The sequence below is a fragment of the Gavia stellata genome, chromosome 1 (assembly GCF_030936135.1).
Source record: "Gavia stellata isolate bGavSte3 chromosome 1, bGavSte3.hap2, whole genome shotgun sequence".
Lineage (NCBI taxonomy): Eukaryota > Metazoa > Chordata > Aves > Gaviiformes > Gaviidae > Gavia > Gavia stellata.
Window position 1 is genome coordinate 64,351,712 of NC_082594.1, and position 16,422 is coordinate 64,368,133.

A 16,422-nucleotide genomic window follows, 5' to 3' on the forward strand; every position below is an offset into this window, starting at 1 on the left:
AGAGCAGATGATTGATATCAGGGAAGATGGAAATTTCCTAGCCAGATTTCAATAAAAACCTTTGTTTAATTGGTAGATAGGGTTGAAAAATTAGTATCATCATTTAGTAAGCACCACCAACAATGCATGTTTTCCATTTGGATCTATATATCTTTGTAAGCTATCTTTTCCAGCTATGATAGACATTAAAACCAAGTATTGAAGTAAACTGAACTTAGAACCAGATCTTTGAATCACTGTATCATAAAGTGTTAAACCAAAAATTTTAAAAATAATGAAGCATATTCAATCACATTGTTCTCATTAAAGATATTAGTATTAATCATAATAGAGCAAAAAGGTTTCTGTACCATTAATAAATAAAATAAAAATTATTTTTAAATATTCTTTATTTCATCTTTATCTCATCCTTTTTTAATTTTTATTTTTGTGTATGTTTTATAATGTATGTAATATATTAGTACAGTGGTACATGTATATAATTTATGAACAAATATACTTATATTGGGGGTGCATGCTCAAAAATTTTTTACTGATGGGGTGTGTGCATGATAAGAACAGTTCGGAGGTCACTGGTCTGGTGATTAGAACAGTAGCCTGGGATGTGAAAGATCTAGATTAGTACTGTGTAATATATGTCTGTACTAACTGGGGCACTGCTATGAACTTAGCATGAAGGTCAGCCAGCTGTAAATCTACTAGAAAATGTATATTGCAGTCTCTCTTGAAGTCCAGGAAAGGGAATTCTGCAAGGAAAGAGATGGTTTTGGCAGCCTAGTGGGTTGAACAGCTTGTTTGCAATGATTTTCAGTGTGCCATTGGTGTTAGATCTAATGGAGCAGGACATATGTGCATACCATATTTCCTCTTATGGGGACATTTGCCTACCCAGATCTATGTCACTCCACCCCCCAAGTAGTAAGGAAAGGTTGCATTTGCCTTTTTATTTAGGCACTCCTGAAAACTATGAAATGTTCAACACAGATGAGACTCCTTCAGTTCCTTCTTTCTCCTACCTGCTTTCTGTAATTAACCATGTTATTCACAACAACTATAATAAGTCAGAAACGTACATCATGTCTTTTGAGATCTCTTGCCACCACCCTTTTCTTCAGGCCAAGAAAAATGAATATCTCATAGAAAATGACGGAACCTTGCAGCATCTCCAAATTTCTAGTAAAACAGAACTACGACAAGGATGGTAGATGTGATTCCTGGATTTTAGAGGAATCTTGTCAGCTGCTGTCTTCTGGAAAAAAAAAAAAAAAAAAAAAAAGAGAGAGAGAGGGGTATTCTTTCAGGTAAGCTGATACCATGTTATTTATTTTGATAGAGGTGTCCTTCAATGCTCAAAAAACCCCCCAAACCAACACCCTCCCCCCTCAATCTTATATATGGCTTTTTGTGTGTTTTCATTTGGGAAACATTGGAATGAAATATCACTATGGCAGAGTTTGTAATGCATAATTTAGAAGGGCTTGGGAGCATGAACCTATGAAAAAAGAACCATCAAATAAATCTTCATGAATTCTTGAATTTCTGAGTGAGCTAGTAGGGGAAAATGCAGCACTGATACAATTTATCAAAAATTCAAGGGCAACTTGTCTTGATATGCCACTGTAAAGATTCATCTGTAAAATCATTGAAAAGAAAACTGCTGCAGGAAAAAACGTCTTACATATTGAAAGCAGATGGTTTAGGTAAATTATAACAGTGCAGGGTTAGTGGAGGTAATAAATGAGGTGACATGAGAGTCAGTAAAATGCTCATGTTTGCATGTGTTTTTGAAGACTTTTCAATTAGAATACAAAAGGTGGAGAAAAACATTGACTTCCCAAATTTAGAATAATTGGTTAGACTATGCGTGAAAAAATAGGTAACTCAGTTCAGTGCAGAACAATGTAAAATAATGAGACTGGGATGCATAGTGAAGTGTAGGAGTTAAAGATGTGAACTGAAAAATAGTGGAAAGTTGGGTGTAGTTTATTTTTTTGTTTTTGATAATGAGCTTGAGCAAGATGTAGTTGCTGTCTGCAAGGATGAAAGGCTAAAAGGATGTTGGAAAACGTGTATAAAAGCTGGAATATGAAAGCATAGGAAAAAAGTGGCTTTTTATGTGATTTCCGAATAACAGCTGCATCTTCAGGTATGTAAAAATGAAAGTTTATCAAATCAGACTTGCCCTCATTTTAAATGACTTTCATTAGAAACTATGATATATTGCAAACTTTTAAAACACAGTAAATAACATTTTTCCAAAATGTTAAAAGATGGGAAGTATTTGTTGAATTAAAATAAATACTGCAAGATACTGATACTGCATTTCTTGGGAAGAAGGTTGTTCATTAAAATTATGAGATTATTGGAAGTCAGGAAAATGTATTTTTTGGGATGAAGACCAGAGAATGATAAGGGAATGATTATGGACAAATGTTGCTGGGCAAGGTGGTAAGAAGATGATAGTTGCCTATCACCTGATCATTTACCGCTAAGATTACACTATATGAACACCAGTAAAAAAACCTGTCTGATAAAACACATAGACAAATCCTTGATTTGTTTCAATTTTGTGTAAAATTCTGACACTTTTCCAATATATGCACTAATTGATTGAGAGCGTTTTATGCAAATAAACCTGGAATCTTATCTTTGATTAATATATAAATGTCAGCTGTGGTTATGCTTGTATTGGTAGGAGTTATCAGTGTATGTTTTCCTTTTCATATAATTTACGAGCAAATTTGTCATGGGGTGTGTATTTCCCTCATTGTTGTTTTAAGATACTGTAGTCCCACACAGCAAGTTTCTACTTTTTATGACTGGAAGTTTTTGATGTCTGCTGCGGTTCAACCGTTATCCAAGCACAGGAAAATAACAGGATAATCTGCTTGTCTGGCAAGTTATTTAATTACACGATGGCGTACTGAGAAGCTAGTTCTTCTGTGTTAAAACGACTGGCATACTAAACTTCCTATTTGGTATTTCACACGATGTCTTGTTTGTAGAATATATAGGTTTAATAACTAACCAGCAGGACAGTGTCACCGTGAGTGCAGATTAAGCTTCTATACAGTCCCTTCCCTGTACACTGGGAATGTGTTGATGTTATCAATCAAAACAATGAATCTGTCTCATAACAAAAATGCAAATTAACTGAGTTAAATTAGCAGTTTTGTACTCTTAGTTCCTTGCGTGAAATGAATGCATTTATCTTTGCAGAAACTATACACTGTACACAGTTATCATTTATTATGTACTGTTTAATTTCTTGCTTTTTATGCCAGACATGTAGTGCAGAGTTTTCTTTATTTTTACTGTACATGTATATATGTTAATGTAGACTTTGAATTTTTTCTGCATTATTAAAATGGTAGTATCTAATGTCTTGCCTGAAGTAGTGCTATTTATTTCCATGTGCCATTTGAAGCATATTGAATTTACATATCTATTTGTGTGTGTATGTAATCTCAAGATGGACTGGAGAATGAAAATCAGAACATTCAGCATCTGTATTTTCCAAGTTGCATAAATACAGTCATGGATATGATAGCAAGCATAAACGGGAAGAAGAGACTAGCTTCCCACACAGAGGGAGTAAGGAGAAGACCATCATGTTAAACAGGGTCTTCAGTTTTGCCTGTAGTTAGATTTTCCACCATTTATGTCACTTACATTGAGCCTGGAAGCTACCAGCTCCTCAAAATCACCTTCCAATCTTTACTGAGCCATCAAAATTAGCTTTCTTTCTTTACTGCTCCATGTGGTTGTTTTGTTTATTCTGCCTTCAAGAGTGGTAGGTCAGGGTCAGAAACCCTTTGAGTGAAGCTATGAGGCAGAACTTTCCCCAGCTGTTTTTTTTGGAGTGTGTATGTGTATGTGTGTGTATATATATATATATATCTCTGTATGTACAAATACTTCCCCATATATATGCATGCATATATATATACTCAAACACACACACAGCTTAGTAGGAAACATGTTAGTAAAAGGAAATACTTGCTGTCAAATTTTCCTCTTTGTGCCTTATACTTCGCAGTACTGTAGTTGATAGAGGATGCTTCCTATCCCCGTTTTGCCTACAATAAAATTGTGTCTTACTAACTGTCCAATGTTGAAGACAAATGACAGGTCTTACTACCCAGGGAGTTATCTTTTTATTTCCTAAAATATGAGATTTTGTTGACCTTATGTAATTACAAGCTTTATTAATGGTTATAAAGTAACTTTTAACTCTAACCGTAGTGTCGGATTTAAAGACTTTTTGACAGGGAATTCCAAAGGCTCACTCCTTGCTGTGTGAAGGAGAATTTCCTTCTATTTGTTCTAAAAGTAAAAGGCAATAATTTCATAAAGTGACCTTTTGCTGCAGTATTATGAGACAGGGACTGATCATTTTTCTGTGTGACTGTCATAATTTGTAATGATTGCAATTAAAATAAAAATGAAAAGAAAGTGTGCGCCTATGCTGTTATCAGAGACATTCAGTGCTTGAATAATTTCATTTTTTTCCATAAGCTCTGCTACTGATGAGGAGTGTGCAAGTCCCATGTGCACAAGCAGATGGGGAAATTTTAGTCTTTAGTCATCAATGCTCTTTGAAGGTTCCCTTTTAATTCCCTTTTCTTGCCAAATAATTTGAGAGCTGGCAATATCAAGTCAAATACCCATCTTTCTGTACTTCAGCCACCCTTTTTGTTGACCTCATTCTGATCTTTTGCATTTTTGCTGCAGTGTCTTAAAAATAGAACTGAATGCTGTTCTCGGCAAAGAGAACTGTTCTTTGTAATATAACATCACGCAAATTGCTTACTATAATTTTTTATTGTCACTTCTTTAGTCTACCTCAACTTCCAGGATAAATACTAAATTACAGTGAGAAAATATATTATGAGATTTATTCTCAATTTTTTCTTAATTTCAAAGAAAATGGTTTCATTAAAAGAGTTAATGTATGCTTTAGCTTATTTCTGTGACATTCAAACTGGTCCATCCAATTCATATATTATCCCGATTAAACTTTTTTTTTTAATACTAAGCAAAAAGAAGGAGCTTCTTCATGCTTTTAGCACTCTCCTGGTACCCTAGTGCCTCATCTTTTTGCTTCTTCACTGAGAAGCCCTCACTAAAACTGCACAACAGGTATTTTGACCCAAGAGGTACCTCCATAAACAAACAAACAAACAAGCATAGATATTGTTTTCTTTTTGTCATAGTTGACTTTGAAGATGAGAATCAGGGATATATAATTCTTCTCTAGCTGCTCTTTAATATATATTTTTTTAAAATGCAAGGCAATTTTTTGGCAGGTAGAATACTGAAATATTGATTTACTTTAAGAGAAGTGCATATCTTGAGAGCAATATTGGTTCCTGTAATTTCTGTTTGAATAAAGCTTATGTGCAGAGACTGGAGAATTGGATTTTTAAACTCATGGCTATGTGGGAGCCCTAGTACTGGACTTAAACACATTCGGCCCGTGGTCCAAGCTCGTTGATGGAATTCAGTGTCACACCAAAAACCCGATAGCTTCATTTGCCCTACACTGTGGCTAAGCTAAAGTGTCCCATCCCTGATCTCACATCCAGCCAACAACAGCAAGAGGAAAGATATTCTTACAGCCTCTTTCCTCATAGATTTAAAACCAGCAGTGATTACATATGAAGAAGACATACCAAGGCTGATAAAGTGTTCAAATTGTATGGCAAAATTTGGTCATGCATTCGAGTTACAGATTTTGATTATGTTAAGAATGATTAGCTGAAGTTGTTGGAAAAATACAGAATTAAGTATGGAAGTAAAGAAACAGAAATGCATATAACAAAAATAATTCTGTCCTTCCAATTTCTAATCTAACTTGATGATTTTGCATGTTTTCAGAGATTTAGGTGGAAGGAGAGAGGAAATAAAAATAATCCCTTGAGGTAAAGCTAAGTCAAGGAAATCAGACTTTATTTAGCTTAGAAATTAAGACCTTAAATTCCAAGAAACCTTAGCAATGCATGCTAGGAGTCAGAATATGAAGAACAACCATGAAAGCTGACTTGCCAGCTGATTAAGATCCAAGTAAATATCTGTATGCATGTAGAATTAATAGAATGTTCCCAAATCCCCATGAATGTTGTAATGTTAGGGTATGGAAATAGTGGCAACTTGAGAAATGTACATTATTTTTTGTTTGATAGGTTCTGGATTGGTAGATTTTAAGTTTTCATCTCCTAACTGTATGCTTAGTTGCATTTTACTTTGAAAGATGTTACTGAAAACATACTATACTTCTGCAGTGTTATCAGAAGTGTTCAGTACTGGAACCGAGTGGGATTTTATTTGCCTTTTACATGCCTTCCAGCTGATGGGTGGAATTTAAGTCCCCATGGTGCACAAACAGATGGGAAAATGTTGGCCTTTAGTTTTCAGTCATCAGTGCTAATTCTTTTATCTTCTGAATGCATTAGTCGAACAGACTATGCCTGTCAAGCAATCTGTAATATGTGCCATGACAGTCTTTTTATTTTTTTTAACTATACTGAAAATCTTTTTTGTGAACTGACATTGCCTACATTCTATTAATTAAAGGAAAAAATACTTTATTCATTAAGTAAATGATTATCAAAATGGTCGTGGAACTTTGATGATTTTAAAGTACTATTTTTATTGTTTGTGTGAAGTAATTCAACAACCAAGAAGTACGTTTTCAAGTACGTTTGGGTATTTCTGTAGGCATTGTTGATCTTACATATGTACATCTGTATGATGGTTTTTATGAACAGCCACTGTATTGGCACATTTCTTTATCCTTTCTTAACCAATGTGTCACAGAATTAAGATGTCTCGGATTTTTGGAACACTATAGTGTTCTTTATGCACATTGGCTTGCATCCATAAATCCTAATTTCTAGATTATAACAAAAAAAGTCTCTTTTGACCAGCAGTTAAGTTGCTTATTCAGATCTTGGTGCCCATTTCTGCAACGTGGAACCCAGAAGTGCTGTGAATTAAAGAACTTGTATCCACACAGCAGCTGAAATACTTTGCTTGCAGAAGGATGAGTGAATTTCCAACTTCTCTGACTGGTCTAGCATGTAGCTATGAGGGAAAAAAGTAAATAGTAATGGCATGGCATAAATTTATATTAATACAAATACATATGTTTTAGCAATTATGTAAGTGTATTGGCATAAACTTTTTGGCACTGAGTTATCTCCTGATTTCCTTTAAAGTGTCTTTTTGGAGATATGCTATCCCTCCTCTTCAGTTTATTTTATGTGCCTGGAGGGCACTTGCAAGGCTCTGAATTCAGCTCTGGTTCTGTAGGCTGTGTTGTCACAGACATAAGGGATTGAGCTTTGTGTTTGTGTTTTTATGATGTGGGATCAGGCATGCTGAAAATGAATTCAAACCTTTACTTATATCACAAGTTAAGCTCATCCAGATGGCAGACAGTTCCTGCTTCTTGTGAAAGAATAATTTTGGTAATGTGACAGGCATGGGTTTATAGACAGTAGCAACTCTTGCAGAGTTTAAAGCCCTGAAATAATAGAACAAAGATTGCAGGCAGCTGATCAACAGTATCTTTCCTCTGTGAGAGGTGGGAACTCCTGCTTCAAATGTGCTGCAGGTGACCATTGACTCAAGGTTATGGAAGAAGCCCTGTAGCTGGCACACTGTGCCAGCCCACTTTACAGAGTTGTGCTCTCTGCAAGTCCATTTAAAAGGAAGTGAGAGGTTTTTCCATTTGTAATAAGGGAGAATTTGTTTTCATGAATATGCCTTAACATGATGCCCTACTACAAAAGAAATCAGCTGAGCAGGAGGATTTGTTCCCTTCATTTTCCCTGTAGCTACACAAGCCCATGTAAGGCATGCATGGAACATTTATTAGTGTATTAAGTTGCAAGCATGATAGATGCAGTTAGATCTTTTCAGTTGTTATTTTGATTTGTGATCCACAGATTTTACTTCTGAATTGCTGTGTGGAGTTTGGGTTCTTGTTCAGATTATTTTGCTAAGAGACACTTTGGAAAGAAAGGAAGAAAATATTTGCAATTGGATATTCAATATTTCAATTTGGAAATTCCTACATGATGAGACTGCTGTTTGCACCTCTTCAATACTTTTGAAGGTTCAGGTTTCAATAAATACGAATTTACTGAGGGAAACCTATTATTTTGGAAAAGTTATGCTTAGGTCTGGTATCCGTTATGGTTGGGGAGCAGTGGTGTTTGGATGTGGAACTTAACTACCTGCAAGCAACTTAACTGCCTGAGAGAAGTTATAGTTTATTATTTGTAAAACATAGTACTTTGAAGCTCAAGTCATCAGTCTCAACTTACTGAAATTCCCATTTAATCAAAGATCAGGTGTGTCCCCTCAGGCTGCAGTGATGAAAACTGCCCTAAAAAGGATGAAGAATGGGCTTGTGAAATGTTGCTTTTGTACACCTGAAATTTTAATTTATTTGTTTTCCTTTAAGTTATATAAAAGAAAAGAGGCTGCTAGGATTAGCTGTATAGCAGATATCCCTGTTTGGGGAATGGTTTTCTATCAGTCCCACTCCCGTCTTCTGTAAAGGGAGTATGTTGTCTTTTTTCTCTTTTCTTTTGGCAGGCTACATTAAAGGTCATTAAAGCCAAAACAGAAGCTAGAGCAGGTTTGAGGTGATTGTATGGCGTGCCATGGACTATAATGGAACTTACATATCTTTATAGATGGCTTATAAACATTTCTGATACGTCTTCCATTCTCTGTCAAGCCGAGGGGGAGGAGGAATAAAGGTAAAAATTTAGAAATAGGTAAGCTGCATGGTAGACTCCTAGTCCTGAATCTGTTCAGGGGAAGAGAGCTGGCTTTTTCAAGGGCTTATTTTGACATTTTGTTCAGGAATAGGAACCCTTGCTTTACTCTGGAGTTGATAGAAATCAATTAACTATATCCCAAACATATTAAGAATCTGCGGTGTCATGGGGAAAGGGCTTCCTTAAAGATTTATGTGGAAAAAGTTAAAATGAAAGTATTAAGACTGCAATCAGCATTCTGAGAGACAATATCTAGATTTAGCAAAATAGTTTCTAGAGTGTTCTATACCCAGAAAGAGAAAACAAAAGTAGTGACTCAGCTTGTGTGTGTCAGTTTGCTTCTTGGTAAGCAGGTAAACCTGGATTATGATAGGAACAGGTAGGGGAGCTGTCAATGGAGGATCTATAATTGTAATCACTAAAAACCTAATTTATTTTTTTTCCCAGTTCTTCTAGTAACTAGATTCTTGTTTCTCTGAAATAATTTCCTGCCTACAGAAAATCTGTTGTTGAAATGAGTTGGAAGGAAAACACGCTTCTGAACTGAGAGCAGCTGCTCAGTCTCATTTTATCTTTTATTTTGTTGTCTGTGGTTTGCTCATATGGAGAAGTCTTTGACTTTTTTTAAGCCCTGCCTTGAGAACTGTTCCTGTTCTGCTTAGCATTGTAACTTTGTGAAAAGTGAGATCCAGCGCTAATGACCTAAACAATGGTACTGTGTAGAGCAACTTTATCCCTTTCACTTTGTTAATGAATGAGAGTCAAACAAGTCCAATAGGAGCCACAAAAAGAGGAGCCAGCTAGGCTTCTGGGATTTGGTATCTTGAATGAAAATATATGCAAACCTTTGAGGTCAGAGAGCAAGATCACATAGCATCATGGAGCCCATGAGCATGTGTGATTTCCTGTATGTTTCCTTGTATGCAAGCAAATAGAGCGTTATATCCTGATTACTGTTGCTTTCTTTTTAACTGATAGTATACTAAGGGCTTTTGGAAGGATGCACCATTTGCACAGTAACCATAGTATACATGACAGTATGCACATGTGTGCGTGTAAACCTAGAACATCCTTCCATGAGCAAAACCTTTTAATGGAATTAATGTGAAGAAGTAGGTCAATAAAGGGAGGGGAAACTTAACTACTCATGTTACAGGAAGTGAAATGCTACAAATGTTTTGTGAAGCGGTACATTTAGTCGTGGTCTATTTACATGGTTAACGTCATCTTATAAAAAGGAACAGTTTGTAAATCATGTGGTTATATTTTAGAAAATGAAGAAAAAGTGAATTCTCCAAGCTGTTACTGAAAAAGTGCTAGTCTTTCCCTTTTGGAAACAGTGGTTACCATAGAAGAGAGAAATACTGTGTAAATTTTGGTACATTTACACACACATAAATGTATACATTTATATACATACGGAGTATCTGGAATGGAATAAAAATAGATTACTCATGTAAATATAAATAAGAATATAAATAGATATCAAAAAGTCAGGTTTTGTTAGGGGGTTGACAGGTAACTGCACAAATTGCACAAGGCTAGCATACTGTGGAGCACTTGAACCATAGGAACAACTGTGCAGAAGCCTGTTACTATGAGAAAACTTTTTTTTTTGGCGTAGCAACAGGTACATTAACAAGATGGTTGTTTCTGCCTCTGGCTGATTTTTTTTTCTTTTTTATATCCACACATATTCCTCAGGCTGTATTTTATTTCTGATTGCCCCATGAAGCCAATGGTGGTAATCCTAGGTAAAAGAGGCAGTGGCTGGGTCATGATTTCTGTACTGAAAAATATTTTATAACACACCTGGGACTTTCTACTATATGAATAAAGCTAAATTACTTAGTTATTTCAAATATTTAAATAACCTGCATGGAACACAAGTTTGAAAGAATAATTGAAGGCATGCAACAGAATACAGGACTTTAAGCTTGAATTTCAATGGATCATACTCAGACTTTCTGGAGTCTACCTGGCTTCCACCTAAAATGGATGGATGCTGACTCTGGTTCAGAAAGCATTTCAACCAGTTAACCCTTGTGAGCACAAAGTTCCCTGCGTGCATAAGCTGTAGTATCCTAGCTGGGCAGCTAAGCAAGAGATAGTACCTAGGCAGAGACATGCCCAAATCCTTCCCATGTCCTTGGGGAACCTCAGTAAGTTAGGTGTCCTCTAAGAATGCCTAAATCCAATTACACTGCAGTCCAAACAGTTGTGATGGTATTATGTTTCTGGACATACAACCTAGTGATTAGAACTCTGTCCCTAAATATAGGAGATGGCTGGAGAAGGTCTAAACCCACAGCGCTTCTTCCCACAAAACTGCCTTTAATTATGTTCATAAAGTGCTGGGAGAATGTGGTTTTTTCACCTATCCTGATGAAGTTAGGCTTCTGATACATAAAATATTGTGGAATTCAGAGAGACAGAAGGAAAGAAATCATTTTAAATGTGTAAAGAAGGACATATTCCTTAGAATGGAGATTTCTGGGTCCTTGTTCTTTTTCAAGTGATGCTAGGTGGATACATTTCTCATTCGGGAATCAGGAGATAAGATGTATAAGAAACACTGGGAATAAGAAAGAGTAGCAAGGATTATTAGCCAGTTAGTAAATAGCACTGATAAACCTACATCTGTTGCACCAAAGAAGGAAGTTTTAAGACTTTTTTTTAAGATCAAATATTTAATTAAAAGTTTGCCCCTGTGCATGCTAGATTGATTTTTAGATTTCAATTAATTCTGAAAAAAAAGAGAGCATGATGGAGAAAATTAAAAATAAATTGTTTGTTTGTGAATTAACAGTATCACTAATTAGGCTTTCCAAATGTAGAATATGGACTAAATTTAACTCTTATTTTACCAGTGGGAGTTTGGACATTGATCCACTGGGATATAGCTACAGCAACCTAGTCTGAAGAGTTTGTGACTGCACGTATACTTCTGCACTTGAGCCAAGTGGCAAGGGGTAGCTTGTATAGGGACAGAGCCCTGTAGAGGACTCTGGCTATGCTCACAGCCTGTCCACATGTGATTATGTGATGAAGTTACTATTTTTTGTAAGTTCTTGCCAATCAAAATTTCCAACAGTGCTTGGACTTCAGGAGCTATTTGGTTCTTTCCCCACCTTCTGGAACATTAATTGGGAAGAAATAGTTCAGCTCCTACTACATCCTGGTGTGCAAAGTGTTGTTCTTCCCTGTACTATCCTGAATTAACCACAAGTTTAGCTTATACAAAGATGTGATCATGGGATAAGTTATAGTGGGACTGTACATTGTAACATGTACTCTACAGTGAATCTGAAGTTGTTCATCTCTCTTCCACTGAATGGGAAGTCATCTCAAACTACTTCATGTTGGCAAAAAATGGGGGTATATAGATTGGTACTGTGAAACTGTTCACATCCAACCTACCTCGTGCTATATTTCCCCTGAGCTCAGTAGCTAATCTTTAGGGTCACCAGTTGTGCATATATGTGGAATTAAGCTATTCTACTCAGTTTGTCTGAAATTAAAATGTATTAGAGATTCCACAAATAAGTAAATAGGCAGAAATTAAAACAGGATTAAAAAAAATGCACAGTAAAGTGATTGTAAGATAAATTGAAGTCTTTTGAATCATCATTTCTGGAGCCAGAAGGGAAATCTTATCTCCTTTCACTAGCCAAAGTATTTTCTCTTTGGCAGCAGGCTCTGACTTCTGGTCATATGTGGATAGTGTGCAGATTTGGCACTGTCCACTCAGTTATTATTGATCACCAGAGTGTACTCTCACATGCTCTCTCTACATATGGATATTGTTCTGCATATCAAAGCATGCATTTCAGTTGCATTTTGCATTCTGTGTATTGAACTAGGTGTCTCTGGGAACATTTTTTAATAATATATTTAAAGATGTTCCTTCTGCAGTCTTTCTAAAATAGAAGCAATTTATCATTGCAGACAAATATTTTTCTCAAAAATATTTTTGTATTTATGAGATATGTTGGAAAAAGTTTTGCAATACATTTATCTTTTTATTGAGAAATATCTTGAGGCATGTGTTGAATGGGTAAGCTAGTAACTTTTCATGTACACTGAGCACTGCATGCAGAATTCAAGCAGGTGGATAAAACATTTGAACTGAAATGGAATAAATATGGAATTGTATTTTGAATATAGACAAAGTATGCATATACATTTGGAAACTCTAATATCAGCATCGTGGGGACAGTATTCCTCATATTTTCTTCAAGAGCTATGAACAAAAACCTAAGAACGAAGTAGGACTATATTCAAATAATCTGAATTCCATCTGCATCTCTGATCATATCTGGCGTGGGATTGCCATCTTGTCTTTACATATACAAGTAGCTAAATGGAAAGTTTGCATTATAATTAGAAAATAAGATTTCAAATCAGTGTTCAGAACTGGCCATAATTAGCTGAGAAGTGCCTGGGAATAAAAGAAATCCTGAGCAATTGAAAAGTCTGTGTTACATTTAACAGCATGTAACTATTTCCAATGTATCGCAGGCAAATGTGTAATCAGAATGAACAAGAAGAAATGTCCATACTACGAGCACTTCAAAATATTGTTGTGTACAGTTTGCATTATACTGACAACCTCTCAGACATCTTTTTGGCAGGATACCATGCAATACACTAAGGAAAGGAAATACAGTAGATTTTCCCACCTTTCTATACTTAGGTTATCTTCCTTTCTAAAGCACACTGGAGTTTGGTACTGGGCATAACCCGCATGAAGCTGGCAGCAGGGGGCTTCAAGCAGGGCTGGAGCGAAAGAACTGCCCAAGCGGGGACCGAGCAGAGGACTCGGGGGGGAGTTACGTCTCTGGCAGGACGGTGGCCAGTGAAGGAGCCCATGCCAGAGCAGTAGAGGAAGAAACAAGAAGCCACCAAAGAAGAGGAACCACAACATGCTGACACCAATCTCCCACACTGCCCGCTGCAGGTGTAACATGCGGGTGGCAAGGGGATTGGAGATGGGAAAGGGGAGGAGCGGTGTCTGGAGAGGAGTCCAAGTGTAGTTCTCTAAGTGTTTGTTTGTTTGCCTGTTTCTATTTTTTGGTAGCAGAATCAGTAATTAAAAGTTTGTTAGTTGGCCAATAAATTAAGTAAAATTCCCGAGCATGAAACTTGTTTTATAGCCAGTGACAGACTTTACAAATCAGTGTTGCTATTCTCAAAACATTTGGTACAGCTCTTAAAATTAGATTTGCTAAGAAGTCAGATGAGTCAAACAGCCTTCTCCAGAGAGGTGGCTAACTTGGTGGGTGTGGGGTGAACAGTGGATGTCATTTACCTCTGTTTTAGTAAGGCATTTAACACTGTCTGCCATGACATCCTCATAGACAAAGTACGGGTTAAATAAATAGGCAGTGAGGTGGATTGAAAACTGACTGAGTGACCGGGCCCAGAGGGTTGTGATCAGCAGCACAAAGTCCACCTGGAGGCAATTCACTAGTGGTGTACCTCACGGGTTAGTAGTGGGACTAGTCCTGTTCAAGGTCCTCGTTAAGGACCTGGACAGTGAGACAGAGCACACCCTCAGTAAGTTCACAGATGATACAAAACTGGGAGGCCAGGATGATACACCATATTAAAAACGCTTATTATTAAAAACCACAAAATATTTATTTTTGAAGCGAGATACTACTTTTAAATATCACCATTGTCCAGAATTGCTTCTTTACCTGAATTCTGAGAGCTTCTCCTACCTCTGCTGCCACAGCTTTCACCAAGCTTGACCTTCTCTTTGGGAGCAGCTCACTGCAAACATTTCTTAAGAAATGAGCTAATATAGAACTACCCAATAAAATTTACTTGGAGCTGAGTAATTCCATGTTATATCCTTCTTTCAGTGACATTACATCTTAGAGAAGAAATGAAAAGTGTGCCGCTGGCCAAGTTAATTATCCCACTTTTCCTGAATTTATTATGTCAAAGGTCTTTTGGTTTCTTAAGTCATCAGGGAAGAAAATGTATGTAGGTTTGTTTTATTGTTATCCTCCTGACCTTCTTCTGGCATTGCCTGGGGATTATTTACATGCAGAGAAGGATAGGTACCGTCAAGACTTCATGCTTTTTTATTGTATGCAAGTCAACTAGATACAAAAATGTGTTACTTCCTTGATTCTACCATCACCAGCGAATGAACTCTCATGGGTCAGTGAGTAGAAAGCAAAGCAAACAAAAATCATGCTTCCTAGTAGTGGAACAAGTGCAATAAATAGTTGTTAAACCATCCTGCAAAGATATTATGATTTTCAAATCCATCCTTTATTTGATTTTTGATCAACTTTGTAATTTTGTCTGGCAGGATAGGCAAGCAGAAATTTATTTTCATAGCACTATAATGAAGATAACATTTTATACCTTGTAAGTCTTTTTCCTTATAAGTCTCTTTCCATTCCTTTTCACTAAGCATGAGAGTCAACTCCTCTCATCTAATCTCATTTAGCAATTTAAAAGATATGCATCCAATCTGCATTTGCTGTCTGGATTCCCCTTACAGTCAGTACAGCAAGACAGGGACTAAAAGAAAGTGGTATACTTTGTAGCAGGATAGGATATTTTCCTGTATAGGATATGGTCTAGTAGGATATCTGAGGTGTTTGAGATAGTTGAGGTGAGTCATTACTACAATGAGAACCCAGGAGATCATCTTAGACTAGCAGTCCAGCTTCAACACTTTAAATTTGATGACATGAAGCCCACATGAATTTGCTAGTTTTTCATGTCATATTTCACTCTGATCCAGGAGTTGAGCCCATTACGAGTTTTTTCTTTGGTACAGTACTTACAGAGTAAGATCCTGAAAGAAACAGTCATACCTTCTATTAATAATTCCTTATTACAGTTGACCTCTGCTGCAATGATTTTAAGAAAAACTGTCCTTGGTACCCCTCATTTTTAGTAGCTAAAGTTTTTATCATAAAAGCTGGTAAGAAAAGTAATTAAATTTACCAGAGGTCACTCTTATTTCATAATTCCCTGCAGTTAAAAGCCATAGAGAGAACACTTGAAATGAATTAAAGTTATGGCCTCTTAAAGAAGATACATGACATTTCACTGTAATGTAAACTTTTATGTCCAACAGACATTTATAATATATTCAAGGATGAGAGCTTTCTTATTTAAAAAAAAAAGAAAATAAAATTACCCTTCATAGTGCAAATTCTTACACTAACAATATTTAATATAGAAAATACAAGTTTTCATATTGTGCTGGTGGTTTCTTTTCAAGCTTCTCATGAATCTATTCCCATCCACCTGCTCCCCCTCCTAATGGCTCCTTTTAGTTGTTTGTCCTTTATATTGAATTTTGAATGAAACTTATAGAAATGTCAGGTTGGCTCCTTTAGGGACTACAGTTGAAATCATTGAGTTCACTTTCATTGTCTCCAGTTGGTGACAAATGGAAATTTTATTTAGCAAGGGATTGTTCTCTTTGAGGTTGGATTGATGGATGAGGCCATAAGAGGTTGGGCCAGCTGACAAGTTTACCCCTACCAGCTGTCTACCATCCCAACTGCATCAGTGTCTGTGCTGCTTGTCAGTCAGCTTTTGAACCACTGCTGTTTACTTTGTAGTGTTTTAAGGCAGACTGTAATTGGTG

At 36.4% G+C, this 16,422-nt stretch overlaps 1 protein-coding gene across 1 annotated transcript in view; it reads left to right on the forward strand.

The window, feature by feature from the left end:
• The window catches only part of MYO16 (myosin XVI), a 301,679-nt gene that overhangs the window by 46,135 nt on the left and 239,122 nt on the right, over window positions 1–16,422 (forward strand). The window lies entirely within an intron of this gene.